This window comes from Triturus cristatus, chromosome 4_1 (genome assembly GCF_964204655.1).
Source record: "Triturus cristatus chromosome 4_1, aTriCri1.1, whole genome shotgun sequence".
Classification (NCBI taxonomy): domain Eukaryota; kingdom Metazoa; phylum Chordata; class Amphibia; order Caudata; family Salamandridae; genus Triturus; species Triturus cristatus.
Window position 1 is genome coordinate 1,237,395,741 of NC_140585.1, and position 15,528 is coordinate 1,237,411,268.

At 45.5% G+C, this 15,528-nt stretch overlaps 1 protein-coding gene across 5 annotated transcripts in view; it reads left to right on the forward strand.

The window, feature by feature from the left end:
- The window catches only part of ZNF740 (zinc finger protein 740), a 240,497-nt gene that overhangs the window by 170,469 nt on the left and 54,500 nt on the right, over positions 1 to 15,528 (forward strand). The window lies entirely within an intron of this gene.

Here is a 15,528-nt window from a genome sequence, read left to right on the forward strand (position 1 = left end):
TGCCCCACACTTTTTGCCTGACGTTGATGCTGTTCGACTGAGTGTGCCCTGGGTTCCTGCTAACCTGGTACACAGGTTCTATGTTCTTTCCCTAAATGAACTGTGTACCCCCACCTTCGGTACCAATGGCCCTTTGACCAGAGAAGGCCTCTAAGGGCTGCAGCACTTATTGTGCCACTCTTAGAGATTCTGTACTTTAACATCCGCACCCTGCCATTGCAGGCTGAGTGTTTTGGTGAAGAGTCGACATGGCACACATCTCTGTGTGCCATGCCTACAACCCACTGCCTATGGCATAGGTCAGCCACCCCTCTAGCTGGGTGCACTATGCCACTGGTGAGGGTACAGGTGCATGAGCCCTGTACCCCTAACGTGTCTAAGTCTATTCTTTGACATTGTAAGTGCTGTAAAGATATAAAGAGTATATGGTCTGGGAGTTTATCATTACGAACTCCACAGCACCATAATGGCTTAACTGAAATCTGGGAAGTTTGGTATCAGCACATAAAGATTTAATAAAAAATGGACTCAGAGGGCATCTTAGAGATGCCCCCTAAAAAACGACTTGACTGTCCTGGCTGACTGGCTGCTTACCAGCTGCAACCCCCAGACATGTTTCTGGACCCCTGGGTTGAGAGCCTACCACTCTCTGGGTCCTGAAACAAAGCACATCCTGGGCGGAGGTGGCAAGTCTCCTTCCCCCAGGATGGGCAGGGTCCACGAAAGGGAAGCTCCAAAGGCTTGCCGCCTTTGTGAGCTGATCCCAGCCATTTGCTGCTGCCAGCAACTGGTCCCCACCGGTTCTGACCCCCACTTTGGGCAGGAGAATCGGTGGGAAAACCAAGACATGAGGAGAAGTGTGCCCACCTTGCCATCTCCACCCCACAGGTGGGAGAGGTGAGGAGAGGCACAACTCTCAGTCCCCGCCATCTTGAAGATGGGGGAACCCAGCCAACCAGAGTGAGGCTTATGCCCCACTTCCACTGGAGGGTCGCATAATAGGGGGTGTACCCACCACAAGGAAGGGACCGATCACCTCCACAGACTACATTCTACTTGGGGACCTCAACTTTCACCTCGACAACCGCACCGACCCCGACTCCACCACTCTCCTCGACAAACTCGCCAACCTAGGACTGAAGCAGCTCGTCAACATGCCCACCCACAGAGCGGGTCACACCCTCAACCCCATCTTCGCGGGAGGAACAAACATCCGCTTCAGCCACACCACCCAGCCCCTCTGGGCGGACCACAACTGCGTCCACTTCACCTTCAACTTCACCTTCAACACCACCACCACACCCAAGCCCGCCCCGCCACGACAGAACTGGAGCAAGGTCACAGAGGACCACCTCAACACCACCCCCCCCCCCCCATCCCCCCCAGTGCCACTACCGACACCAACTCCGCAGCCAGGGAATTTCACCGCTGGGTCTCCTGCTGCGCTGACAAGCTCGCTCCCCTCCGCCACACCACCAAACAACACCCTCTGAAGGCCGCCTGGTTCACCACAGAACTTCAAGAAGCCAGACGTTCCTGCAGACGCCTAGAGAAAACCTGGCGAAACCAGAAAACCATGGGAGCACGAAACAACCACAAGAGCGCCCTGAAGGAATACCACCAGCGCATAAGATACACCAAATGGACCTTCATAAGAGACAAAGTCCAGACTAACGCGACCAATGCCAAGGAACTGTTTAGCGTCATACAGCAGTTCGCAAAACCCACCTGCGAAGCCATGGACGTTACACCTTCCCAGGAACTCTGCAACAAGCTCAGCTCCTACTTCTATCTGGAGATCAAGGGCCTCTACGACTACTTCAGCGAACCAGCGCCAGACATCACCCCCCTACCCACCCCCGACGATAAGCCGACCATCACGTCCTGGGATACCGCGACCATGAAGAAGACACACTCAGGAGCCCCAACGGACCCCTGCGCACTGCACATATTCCACAGAGCCGCCGCCGTCATCACACCCAAACTAGGACGTACCATCAACGCCTTCCTCAGATCCGGCATTTGCCCAGATGACTGGAAACGGGCGGAAGTGAAACCCCTCTTCAAGAAACCAACGGCCGACCCAACGCACCTGAAAAACTACCGGCCCATCTTTCTCCTCCCCTTTGCGGCCAAAGTCACCGAGAGACTCGTTAACGGCCAGCTGACCACCTTCATCGAAGAGAACTCTATCCTAGACGCCTCTCAGTCTGGATTTCGCAGCAACCACAGCACCGAGACCGCCCTCCTCGCTGCCACTGACGACATCCGCATACTACTAGATCAGGGACACACTGTGGCCCTCATCCTTCTAGACCTCTCCGCAGCCTTCGACACCGTTTCACATTGCACGCTCGCAGCCAGACTTCACGACGCGGGGATACAAGGAGACGCGCTCGACTGGATCCAATCCTTCCTCTCTGGCAGAACCCAGAGGATTCGACTCCCTCCCTTCATCTCTGAACCCATGGAAATCAACTGCGGAGTACCCCAGGGATCATCACTCAGCCCCACGCTCTTCAACATCTACATGGCCCCCCTCGCCACCATCGTCAGACAGCATAGGCTCAGCATCGTTTCCTACGCCGACAACACCCAGCTCATCCTCTCACTCACAAAGAATCCCGAAGATACCAGACTCTGCTTCAAGGAAGGAATGAAGAACGTGGCAGCCTGGATGGAAGACAGCTGTTTGAAGCTCAACTCAGACAAGACCGAAGTCCTCATCCTTGGATCCTGCACCTCCACCTGCGCCAACACCTGGTGGCCCTCCATCCTCGGAAGCCCACCCACCCCTACAGACCACGCCCGGAACCTCAGCATCATCCTTGACTCCTCCCTCTCCATGAACCGCCAGATCAACGCCTTCGCTTCCACGAGTTTCAACTGCCTTCGCATCCTCTGTAAGACTTTCAAATGGATCTCCCCCGACTGCAGAAGGACCGTCACCCACACACTCATAACCAGCAGACTGGACTACAGCAACGCCCTCTACGCCGGAATCAACAGACCTCTTCTACACAAACTCCAAACCATCCAGAACTCCTCAGCCACAGGTCACATTCAAACTCCTCACCCGCGCATACAAATCCCTCAACAACATCGGACCCAATACCTCTACGAGAGAGTATCCTTCCACGCAGCCAAGAGGAACCTCCGCTCCGCCGACCTCGCCCTGGTAGAGATCCACACATCCACAGAATCGGCGGGAGAGCTTTCTCCTACATCGCAGCCAGGACCTGGAACGAGCTCCCTGTGAACATCAGATGCTCCCCGACCCTGCACGCGTTCAGGAAGGACCTCAAGACCTGGCTCTTCGACTGATCCAGACCCCCCCAGTGCCTTAAGACCCTCACGGGTGAGTAGCGCGCTATATAAACCCCTGATTGGTTGATTGACACATTGGTCCCAACCTGTACCTATCTGAAAGGCCCCTAAATCTAGTATTTAGGGGCAACCCCAAAACCTGCCTCCTCAGACAAGAAGAGGGAAGAAGAAGAAGGACCGAAGAGCCCTGCTGAAGAAGAAGAGGACACCAACTGACTTGGCCCCAGCCCTACCGGTCTGTCCCGACCTCGGCCTGCTCCAACGGAATCCCAGCTTGTCCTGCAGTCAGCAACCCCCCAGAACCTGCCCTGCCTTCACTAAAAATACTTTGTCTTCCTTTGAGCACCGGATTTGCTCAACAACAGACTGGCCAAATCCGCAGGTTTGCACTACTCTGCACCTGACACCCACGGCCTGAGTTGGAGTGGCCCAACACCAACAAGAGGTCTCCCATGCGATCCTGACCCAAGATCCAGTGACCCCTGACCTGCCTCAAGCTCCCAGCCGACACCTGCAGCCTCTATCTGGAGGGTCCCCCTGACCAGGAGCTGGTAAGAAAACCTGATGCCAAAGGACACCCCTACACCCGACGGGTTTGGGTGGCCCAACCGACGGTGTCCAGGCAACCCCCAAAATCCCAGCTTACCTCTCCAACCAGTGGTCACCTCCAGAAGATCTATCTTCGTCCCACAGCCTGCAGTGTTAGCTGAAACCGGAGAATCCCCATTGAAAACAAAAGGGCACCCGATGCCAAAACAGCATCCTGCAACCGGCTGTACTCTGTGGGTGCACTTTGGGTGCTATCTTTAACACCCCCCCCCCCCCCCTTTGCCTGAGCTTGATTCCAGGAGCTTTGCTCCCTCAACCTTGTGGCCTGCTCATGAGCAGCCACCTCCCGGAGGCCCCCTATCCCCTATTGGAAAACATTGGGCCTCAGCACTCTACATACGACCGCCCTAGGGCCGCTGAGGGTGATTTGTGAGTGCATCCTTGACCCTGGGGGAACCCTTGTTCTAACCCCAGAAACTCAGCTCTCAAGACCGTTTACTTACCTGCGAAAGAACCACATTTTTCTCAATAGGATTGCATTGACTATTTTCCTCTGAAAAACGTCTGTGTTTTGTATGGAAACCTAAGAAACTGTGTTTTGATAAAAACTGTTTTTCTCACCTTTTATTCCGGAAATGTCCCATTGTGATATCTAGGCATATCACACTGATTAGAAAAACTATTCTGAAAAGTAACTTACAAAGTAATCACAAAGTAACAAAAAAGTTATTTTAACTGTTTCTGAACACTTGACTTACCTCTACCCAAACCAATTGCATTCACCTGCATTCATCTACATTGTTCTTGCAAAGTACTATTACACTTACCTGTGCCAGGCCTTGCTTGGTTCTAGTCAAAGTTCAGTATTTGAGTGTGTGAAATCAATTCTTGCCTAAGTGTGTTCAATAAATGCTTAACACAACCCTCTGATAAAGCCTTACTGCTCGCCCACACTAGCACAAATAGAGAGTAAGTTATCATCTACCTTAACCTCTGTAAGCCTTTGGGGGTCCACTGGACTCTATGCACACTATACCTTGTTGAGGTATAGTGTACACAGAGGTGCACACAATCCCTCAGCATAACTGTTGAGGTATGCTAAGTCAGTGTTATGTAGTGCCTTGAAAGTGTAGGTGAGGAGTTTGGATTGTGCTTGTTTGTGAATGGGGAGCCAGTGGAGCTCCTTCATGTATAGTGTGAAGTGAGTGTGGTGTGGGAGGTTGAGACCGATTCTGGCTGTTGAATTCTGAATGGTCTGCAGCCTTCTGGTGAGTTTTATTTTTTGATCCCCGCACAGAGGGTGTTCCCGTAGTCCAGCTTGCTTGTGACCAGGGTTTCTGGGCGGTTTTTCCAGGTGCTGATTGGGAGCTATTTGAAAATCTTCCTCAGCATCTTCAGGGCATGGAAGCATGAAGCAGTGGCGACATTGACTTGGATAGTCATGTTGAGGTTGCTGTATGATGATCCCAAGGTTCTTGGTGTGCGTGGTGGGTGTCGGCCCTAGCTCTATTAGCTACAAGGTGGAGTCCCACAGTGATGTGCTCTTCCCGAAGATCACGATTTTGGTCTTGTCAGTGTTCAGCTTTAAACAGTTGGTCTTCCTCCTGTGTGCAATTTGAGTCATGCAGCCATTGAACTTGATCGGCTGCTGGGCGCCATGTCCATAATAGAGAGAATGAGTTAAGTGTTGTCACCGTAGGAACGGACATTGATATTATGTGAACAGATGATGCTGGCTAGAGGGATCATAAATGCATTGAAGAGGGTCAGAGACGATCCTTGTGGACCTCCGCAGATGAAGTCGCGGACATCTGAGGTGTACGGTGACAGGTTGACAGACTGGGTCCTTACAATCAGGAAGTAGCAGATCCATCGGAGTGTGTGTCTTTGGATTCTGATATCGTGCAGGTGTTGGATGAGGATGGGTTGGGAGACTGTCAAATCCTGCGTAGAGGTTCTGGAGGATGTCGGCTGTAGTGTCTCCTTTGTCCAGGTTCATGGGGATGTTGTAGGTGGCAGCGATGAAAGCCGGTTCTGTTCCGTGGTTGGATTTGAAACCAGACTGAGTGGTACTGCCAGAGATTTGTCAAAGCTGAATCCACATAGCTATGAGCTGCCCTCTACAACTGAAAGTGCAGATAAAATGTGATTTTTCAAAACAACTAATTTCTAATTTCTAATTTAAAAAACTTCTAGAGCGCAGCGTACACCTTGCGGTTTCTTGGCGCTAGGGGGATAGGCAACTGAGGGGGAAAGACCAGGGAGAGGTGAAGGGAATTTTGAGGGAGTTTAAGTGAGGAAAGCCTGACTGAAGAGGAACGTTTTCAGATCTCTGCGAAAGGGGAGATACTGAGTGGCAGAGCGGAGGTGATCAGGGAGCGAGTTCCAAAAGGTTGGGGCCAGGGTGGAGAAATTGGCCCCGCCCCACTTTTTGCGAGAGAAACGAGGGATCTGAAGGAGGGACTTGGAGGAAGACCGGAGATCTCTTAAAGGTACATAAGACTTGATTAGTGAGGAGATGAAGGCGGGGGCAGTGCCCTGGCGGGCCTGGAAGACCATGCAGCCGATCTTAAATAGGGCCCGTTCCTTTATAGGGAGCCAGTGAAGCTCCCTAAGAAGAGGGGTGGAGTGGTGATACCGAGGAAGACCGTACACCAGCCGGGCTGCTTGGTTCTGGACATGTAACACTATTTGAGAATCGCCTTGCCAACTAACTAAACTAACTAAAAATTCAACAAACGTTGAGGTTCTTACACAAGAACGATTACTGGTGTCCCATATTTTTCAGCTGTATTGTTAACCCCTTATTGGATAGCCTCCATGGCATTTTGTTTTTAATCTCGTGCGAGGTACTGTGATGCCTTAAGGATCTTTATGTGATTGAGCAGAGTAATATGAGACTTTTTTCAGATTATTATATACAATGAAGATGATGCCTACCAGTGCTAACAGGACCTTTTCATCCCAATTTCTAACTCAGAAAAATAAACAATATCCGTTTTTAAAAGGAACTCTCGCCCACACGAGTTTGTGTGGCATGCTCCATCATTGAGTCCTTACCCAGTTAGTCTAGTACCAATGAGTGTGCTCGACCTCACTCTTGAAGGGTGCACTCTGATTTTGCTTTTGTGGGATACTTATATTGGTTACAAATTTCTTTAGGTGAACCCTTGTTTTATATGTTATTCTAAGGCCACCCATGGTAGCCTAAAACCAGGAGGGGATGTAATTGGAGTGTATTTGTGCTTCTATATCCTTCAGACCTACATGTTTCAGGCGGCTTTGTACTGCCCAGTGGGTCTCCTGACTTTAGTGGGAACCGCCAAGATCCCAGATGAGTGCCTCTTCTCGTATGGCCCTATTTTATTTTGTGTTTTTCACCACACTCATATGGGTTGGCATGCTCTAATTCCATGCAAACAGTCTAACATTACCCCACCAGACTTCTTCCAGTTAGTGGTGGTGCTTGTTGCAATATCCTGGTGTTTTAAAGGAGGTTTTCTTGCCCCTTAGGAAGTTACAAACGGGCAGGGCCCCAGCATCACACTTAATCCATAGGTCCTCCCGACTGCTCAACCTAGTATTGTTCCTATATCTTCTGCATGTTCATATTGCCACATGCTTGTGTAACCCACATTAAAAAGAACAACTGTTATTCATGCATTGGGAGTTGGGGATAATGTTCTGCACTGGATGTAGCAAAATGGTATTGGTTGTACAACTTAGTTGCTGTGACTTGTATCTTTTGATTGTATTTGACCATGCACTGCTGACAAGCATTTGGAAACCATGACTCCTTGTTCATGGGACCTATACTGATTTTTATTGTCACTGAATGTCTTTGCCCATGTTTAACAACAAGATAATGTTTTCTCCTTTTTAAGAAAAACAAATTATAGCAAGGCTTTAACAAAAGCATAGGCTTATGACATTAAGTTTAACTATGCATCTTATGTACAACTAAAAATGGAAAAGATAATTGGCATAAAGGCTTGAGGCTCTTTGCATAATTTTAAAACCAATGTTCCTTTAATGCCCCAGGCTGATTCTTCTTTCGTAGATGACCCGGCTTGGAGGCAGCTGTATGTTTCGGTGTCCAGAGATCTGTTCACTTTACGCTGGGGGTTGCACATTTCTACTGAAATTAATTTTCTCCTGTTATAATTCGACTTTGTTTCGCTGCACTGTCCGTTGTTTGAAATACATAATCTTCACTGTTCATATTGAGATATTTCTCAGTTTTGTGTTATTTGTCTTCTATGTTGCCTCTGCCCCTTCAACCTGTTTTTTGTGAAATGCCCTTCTTATGGCTGTCATATCTGGAAAAAGTACCGTAGGGGCTATGCTTTCTCTCCTGACCAAATTTCTTCACTGCAGAGCAATTCCCAGGGTATAAAGGATCAGCAGGTAATTCTCATCTGAGACAAAGAATGTTCCATAGCCTGGTCAGGAGAGACCACTGTCAAGAACATGTTTAGGAGAACAACTATCCCAAACAAAGTTTTGTCTGCATTGGAATCTCCCAAAGAGGTATGCTAGAAGAAAATATGAGTACCTGTTATTTCAGTGCAGGAACCTTCCATCAATTCAGCGTCAAATGCTTCAAAGTAGTGAAGCCGGTCATGTTTGACATTTAGACATTTTAAGTTTGGAGGCATGTCAGCTAGAGATGAGCCTCCCAACTTCATGAGGTCTAGCCACTCCATGTCAAAGGGCACCACTTTAAGAACACTGTCATTAAGCTGGTCAGGAAACTCACTGATGTGGTCTGTTGGAAAAATAGTAAATTGGTACTTCTGAGTTATTTGGGCTGAAGCCGGATATGCAGCAAACACTCCTCCATTTTCTGTCAGTACGCTGTTTGGCAGCTATGCAGATGACAAAATGTATTAAGTGAAGTTTGACGACAAACCTAAAGGCTTACTTGTTATTACTTCCATCCTATAGGGCTGCAACCCTGTTTACGCCTTCAGGCTCAAAAACAGAGCTGCAACAGTTTCACTAAATTCAGTCAAGTAATCAGTTACTATCCCCCTCCACAATAAAACTGCCAGCAGCTCTACCCTCTGCACTACCTACTCAATATGGGATAACGCGCCACAAAACCCTCAAAGTAGTAAAGTAGCAAAATACTAATGGATGCTAGCCATTGTCATGGATAGACATTCTTAAGCTCCAACTATCGCCTCCCATTATTCCATGAAATACATATTAAAAGATGAGCGCGTTCTACAGCAAAATAAGGCAAATGACAATCCAAAGATCTTGCAGAAATCAAAGAATTCTTTTAAGGAGTGCTTTCAATAGAAACATGAGCTGACAAATTCCGAGCCATCTTTGGCCTAAAAATATCGAAGGGGGAAGGGACGGTGAGCAAAGACCTAAGCAGGGAGAGCAGAGGGATCCTGCAGCCTCACACTGTGAGATGGTGGCTCTATGCATTGAAGCAGCTACAGGCGGAAAACAAAGCGGCTGCACCCAAAGTTGTGGCGCGTTGGAAACACGAAAAAGAGTTCACCCAAACAACACCTGAACAATGGAAACGGAAGAAGATTGTATTTGGCCGGTGCTCCTGCGGGAAAAGACTGAAGAGACATTTAGCTGTTTGAACCATTTAGGAAGCAGCAAAGAAGAACAACTCTGCACTGAAACAATGGGAAAGCAGCCGGCGGGAGCAAAGGCCTTTTGGAATACAGCAGGTCTTGCAGGGAGTGCATGCTTGCTGCCTAGACTGGACCTTAATAGGAGGGACTAGTGACCATATTCATAATTGAAAAGCAGCCATTTACGAAAGACAGTACAAGGAGCCAATTAGAAATATGGGTGTTGCTTAATGCCCAAATCCTGAATACAGTATGTCTCGATAAGGCAGCGAGACCTAAAAATGAGCTAAATTAAGACAACAAGTTAGTACATCCGGTAATAACATTAGATAAAACCGAACAGGGCAAACTTGTGTAAACAGTAAGAAGCTTTCTTAGTGGGACAGTAAGAATCTTTCTTAGTCTTTTCTAGAAAGTGCAAAACATAGTTAAGTGCAAAGTGTCCTGGACCGAATGGTTGTCACAGCTGCAGGTGATAAAGGTAGTGCCATATGAGCTTTCCTGAAGAACTGCCAATAAGTGATGTATTAGTTTCAATCTAAAAGAAATGAGCAGAAAACGAGGGTGATCAGACAGGTTAAATAAAAAATATGGTTCTATTACAAGACTGGTCTGTAGTGGTAAAAAAAGACGACTTTTCCTTGACCAATGATATCCTCTCCCTAGCCCTCCAAGTTGTAAAAGCTTTTTTAGTCCAAGAGTAATTCTCCTTAATGAGAAACTCTGGTTGATAAAAAAAATTCAGGACGACTCAGCTTGATAAAACAGTCCTTTACATAACTGATCCAATGAATACTCCTATCTTTGTCAAGCTGCCAGCAGTCTTTTAACAACGATCGATTTAGCAGTTGGCTTGACGAACCCACACCAAGACTCATAAGAGTAAGGTCTGCAACATCAACATGTCTTCTTAAAAGTCAATCCCCAATTCCTCATGAATAATAATAGAGGATGCACTCTGTGGGAGAGGAGCTTCCTTAAGAACTTGTTTTGACGAACTTGCAAGAAAGACACATTGGTATACCCCCAAAGCTCACTATCATAAGCAGCTATGGAAAAACTTTGCTTTATAAATGTCAAACAAGGATTTGACATGCTTGCGGCCCAATGTAGAGGCAAAGTTGGACATGGAAACAATGCTTCTAGTAAACACGTGCCCTCTAGCAGAGATCAAAGTAAACCAAGAAAAAGAAGAATCAGATAAGCACCCAAGTAAGAAAAAGCAGGAACACGACTAAGAGTATTGTTGGGACTTTTCCCCCAACTGCATAAGCGCAAGGTCGGGAATAGACTGATAGATTTGGCAATGGGATTGAAATTGCACTAGAATGGAAGTCTGCAATGGGACCCCAGGTAGCAAGTTGGAACCAAGACGTGATTAGCTGGGCTGGAGCCGAAGGGAGAGCACTACAATGGGACAAATCTAGGGGAGTGCGGCAACGCCGCATAGCAGAACTATGGAAGGAAGCATTGGCGATGTGGGAGACACCAGCACAAACAAGTGGGGGGGGGGGGAGGGGAGTGGAAGTGAGTAAGAATAATAGGACGCATGGCGTTACAGTACTCACGTCCCAAGAATGAGATAGTAGGTTAGAATATGATATTGAACTATAGGACTACTCTCAATTAATTAGAGGAAGGCCGAATTGTGAAGGACATTAGGACAACTCGAGTAGCCTTCCCAACCCACTCAGATGGCCACGTTGAGGCACTGCAATTTGATTACCCCAAGTAAGACACATGCACTTACATGCACGTTCCACCCTTCTGCACAAGTTTTAGATAGAGATTGAAGTTTTTGTTTCTTTCTTTTGCAAGCATGAAAAATAATGTCAGACATAGAGGGGATGGCCGTTGCTCACCCAACAGTGGCTGAATAGAAGGTGAATTACATAGCCTAATAGATAATGATTTACCTGTGATCATGATATATGGCCAAGAAGCACTATGGTGTAAACGAATGTATAAACAAAGAGTTAGACACACACCCTGGAAACCCTAAGAAGTATAATTTGTCGTAACCCAGTAAAATGATAAACTGTAATTGAAACAGAGTCAAAATTTTGTTTGTGATACTGTTTAATACAAAATGCTAATAAACAATGCTTTAAAAAATAATAATTCATAGATACACCACAATATTAAATTATATAGGTGCACCACACTATTAAAATATATAAATGTATAAAAGCAACTTGAAATCCACATAAAATTTATTACAGGACTATGCTTTTCCTGTAATGTATAGTAGCCTAAATTTAAAGCGCAATTCTAAGACAGACCAAAGGGTTCATTAGTGCAAATATACATTTCAAAACCACTCTGTAGTCCCTAATGTTATTCTAAAAAAAGAAAGTGGTTTTAAGTAGTATTTTCTTAAACCCTTTGTAAAAACCACAAAATTACATAAAGTGCTGTGTGCTGAGACACCATCGCAAGGTCAGGGTATAGCGTCTGATGAATGCTATTTCATTAGAGGTAAGGCGGCCAAATGGTGGACAATACCCAGTCGTAGTCTGGTTAACACGAAACGATGTTGGGTGTTAGTCACCGAGGTCAAATAATGCTGCCATCCCTCCAACAAATTATTTGATACATATAGGACTACTGTATGTTTCTTATATTCTTCAAGCATTCTGTGCTCCTTTCTGTAATTCAGAAAGGTGCTCTTAATAACGCCTTTTTCCAGTGAGGAACAACTAGCAGGGTTGGTCACAATAGATAGGTCAAACAACATTTTATAAAAACCTTTTATATAGGACAACCAGGATATTTACAACGCATGGCCATGGGCTAAACAGTCAGTTATAATTGACTTTGTAAAATTTGTTTCTGTTTTCAACCATATAGAGTGCCAAAGTAAAAGGATTTTTAGAGCTAGGGTATCCTCTAAAAAGTGTATGCCAACCTCTTTATGTATTATAAAAGATGATACAGATCGGGTGCACACAGCAGATATTTAAGAAAACGGGACTCTTCCACCTGTAGTAGTTGACTGGGAGCATAGCCCAACAAGCCTCCCCCATAGCTAGCGGTTGAAATGCCCCTCACCTTTTAGATTTCAATAATTGCCTTAATTGGGTGACTGCCAATCTTGTAAGAAAATGTGAGCACTCCCTCACAAACTCTACTCAATTTTATCTGTATGCTTAAAACTTGCTGAACCCAGTATCCACTACTCACGAATGGAATCCCTAGTTAGGAGAAGGAATTGACATTACCAGTAGGGACTCCCTCAATATAAAATGTCTTACGTTTCTGCACTTTCCCTCATATCATCATAAAGGTCTTTGCCCTATTGTTTTTCACCTTCCTAGAATCCATGAAGTGCCCAAAGGTCTCCATCCATTTTATGTAAGCCGATGGGTGTCCTTGATAGTAAGGAGTTATTCCTAGATGTATCAGGGGAATCATTCCCCATTAAGGCCGTTCCTCACTGTGCCAGAGGCATTTCCATAAAGATGTGCTAAGAAGCTAATTATGTTGCTAGGGGCAACCTGGGCAATCAATGTGGTCCAGAGTGGAGTATGGTCAATCAAATCAAAGGCATTACTGAGATCAGCGAAACAAAGAAAAAGGGAACCTGACTTAACTTTGGTATATTTCCCAACAAGTCATTCTAGGTTCTTACATTGTTCCACTGTCCCCCGGCCTCTCCAAGACGTGATTAGCTGGGCTGGAGCCGAAGGGAGAGCACTACAATGGGACAAATCTAGGGGAGTGCGGCAACGCCGCATAGCAGAACTATGGAAGGAAGCATTGGCGATGTGGGAGACACCAGCACAAACAAGTGGGGGGGGGGGGAGGGGAGTGGAAGTGAGTAAGAATAATAGGACGCATGGCGTTACAGTACTCACGTCCCAAGAATGAGATAGTAGGTTAGAATATGATATTGAACTATAGGACTACTCTCAATTAATTAGAGGAAGGCCGAATTGTGAAGGACATTAGGACAACTCGAGTAGCCTTCCCAACCCACTCAGATGGCCACGTTGAGGCACTGCAATTTGATTACCCCAAGTAAGACACATGCACTTACATGCACGTTCCACCCTTCTGCACAAGTTTTAGATAGAGATTGAAGTTTTTGTTTCTTTCTTTTGCAAGCATGAAAAATAATGTCAGACATAGAGGGGATGGCCGTTGCTCACCCAACAGTGGCTGAATAGAAGGTGAATTACATAGCCTAATAGATAATGATTTACCTGTGATCATGATATATGGCCAAGAAGCACTATGGTGTAAACGAATGTATAAACAAAGAGTTAGACACACACCCTGGAAACCCTAAGAAGTATAATTTGTCGTAACCCAGTAAAATGATAAACTGTAATTGAAACAGAGTCAAAATTTTGTTTGTGATACTGTTTAATACAAAATGCTAATAAACAATGCTTTAAAAAATAATAATTCATAGATACACCACAATATTAAATTATATAGGTGCACCACACTATTAAAATATATAAATGTATAAAAGCAACTTGAAATCCACATAAAATTTATTACAGGACTATGCTTTTCCTGTAATGTATAGTAGCCTAAATGTAAAGCGCAATTCTAAGACAGACCAAAGGGTTCATTAGTGCAAATATAAATTTCAAAACCACTCTGTAGTCCCTAATGTTATTCTAAAAAAAGAAAGTGGTTTTAAGTAGTATTTTCTTAAACCCTTTGTAAAAACCACAAAATTACATAAAGTGCTGTGTGCTGAGACACCATCGCAAGGTCAGGGTATAGCGGCTGATGAATGCTATTTCATTAGAGGTAAGGCGGCCAAATGGTGGACAATACCCAGTCGTAGTCTGGTTAACACGAAACGATGTTGGGTGTTAGTCACCGAGGTCAAATAATGCTGCCATCCCTCCAATAAATTATTTGATACATATAGGACTACTGTATGTTTCTTATATTCTTCAAGCATTCTGTGCTCCTTTCTGTAATTCAGAAAGGTGCTCTTAATAACGCCTTTTTCCAGTGAGGAACAACTAGCAGGGTTGGTCACAATAGATAGGTCAAACAACATTTTATAAAAACCTTTTATATAGGACAACCAGGATATTTACAACGCATGGCCGTGGGCTAAACAGTCAGTTATAATTGACTTTGTAAAATTTGTTTCTGTTTTCAACCATATAGAGTGCCAAAGTAAAAGGATTTTTAGAGCTAGGGTATCCTCTAAAAAGTGTATGCCAACCTCTTTATGTATTATAAAAGATGATACAGATCGGGTGCACACAGCAGATATTTAAGAAAACAGGACTCTTCCACCTGTAGTAGTTGACTGGGAGCATAGCCCAACAAGCCTCCCCATAGCTAGCGGTTGAAATGCCGCTCACCTTTTAGATTTCAATAATTGCCTTAATTGGGTGACTGCCAATCTTGTAAGAAAATGTGAGCACTCCCTCACAAACTCTACTCAATTTTATCTGTATGCTTAAAACTTGCTGAACCCAGTATCCACTACTCACGAATGGAATCCCTAGTTAGGAGAAGGAATTGACATTACCAGTAGGGACTCCCTCAATATAAAATGTCTTACGTTTCTGCACTTTCCCACATATCATCGTAAAGGTCTTTGCCCTATTGTTTTTCACCTTCCTAGAATCCATGAAGTGCCCAAAGGTCTCCATCCATTTTATGTAAGCCGATGGGTGTCCTTGATAGTAAGGAGTTATTCCTAGATGTATCAGGGGAATCATTCCCCATTAAGGCCGTTCCTCACTGTGCCAGAGGCATTTCCATAAAGATGTGCTAAGAAGCTAATTATGTTGCTAGGGGCACCCTGGGCAATCAATGTGGTCCAGAGTGGAGTATGGTCAATCAAATCAAAGGCATTACAGAGATCAGCGAAACAAAGAAAAAGGGAACCTGACTTAACTTTGGTATATTTCCCAATAAGTCATTCTAGGTTCTTACATTGTTCCACTGTCCCCCGGCCTCTCCTAAACCCAAATTGCACATCAGAAATAAGTGAATTACCCTGCCCAGTCTTCTAATCTCTCCATAGGAACCTTTCCCATCAATTTAGCTGACGAAACGAGATGGG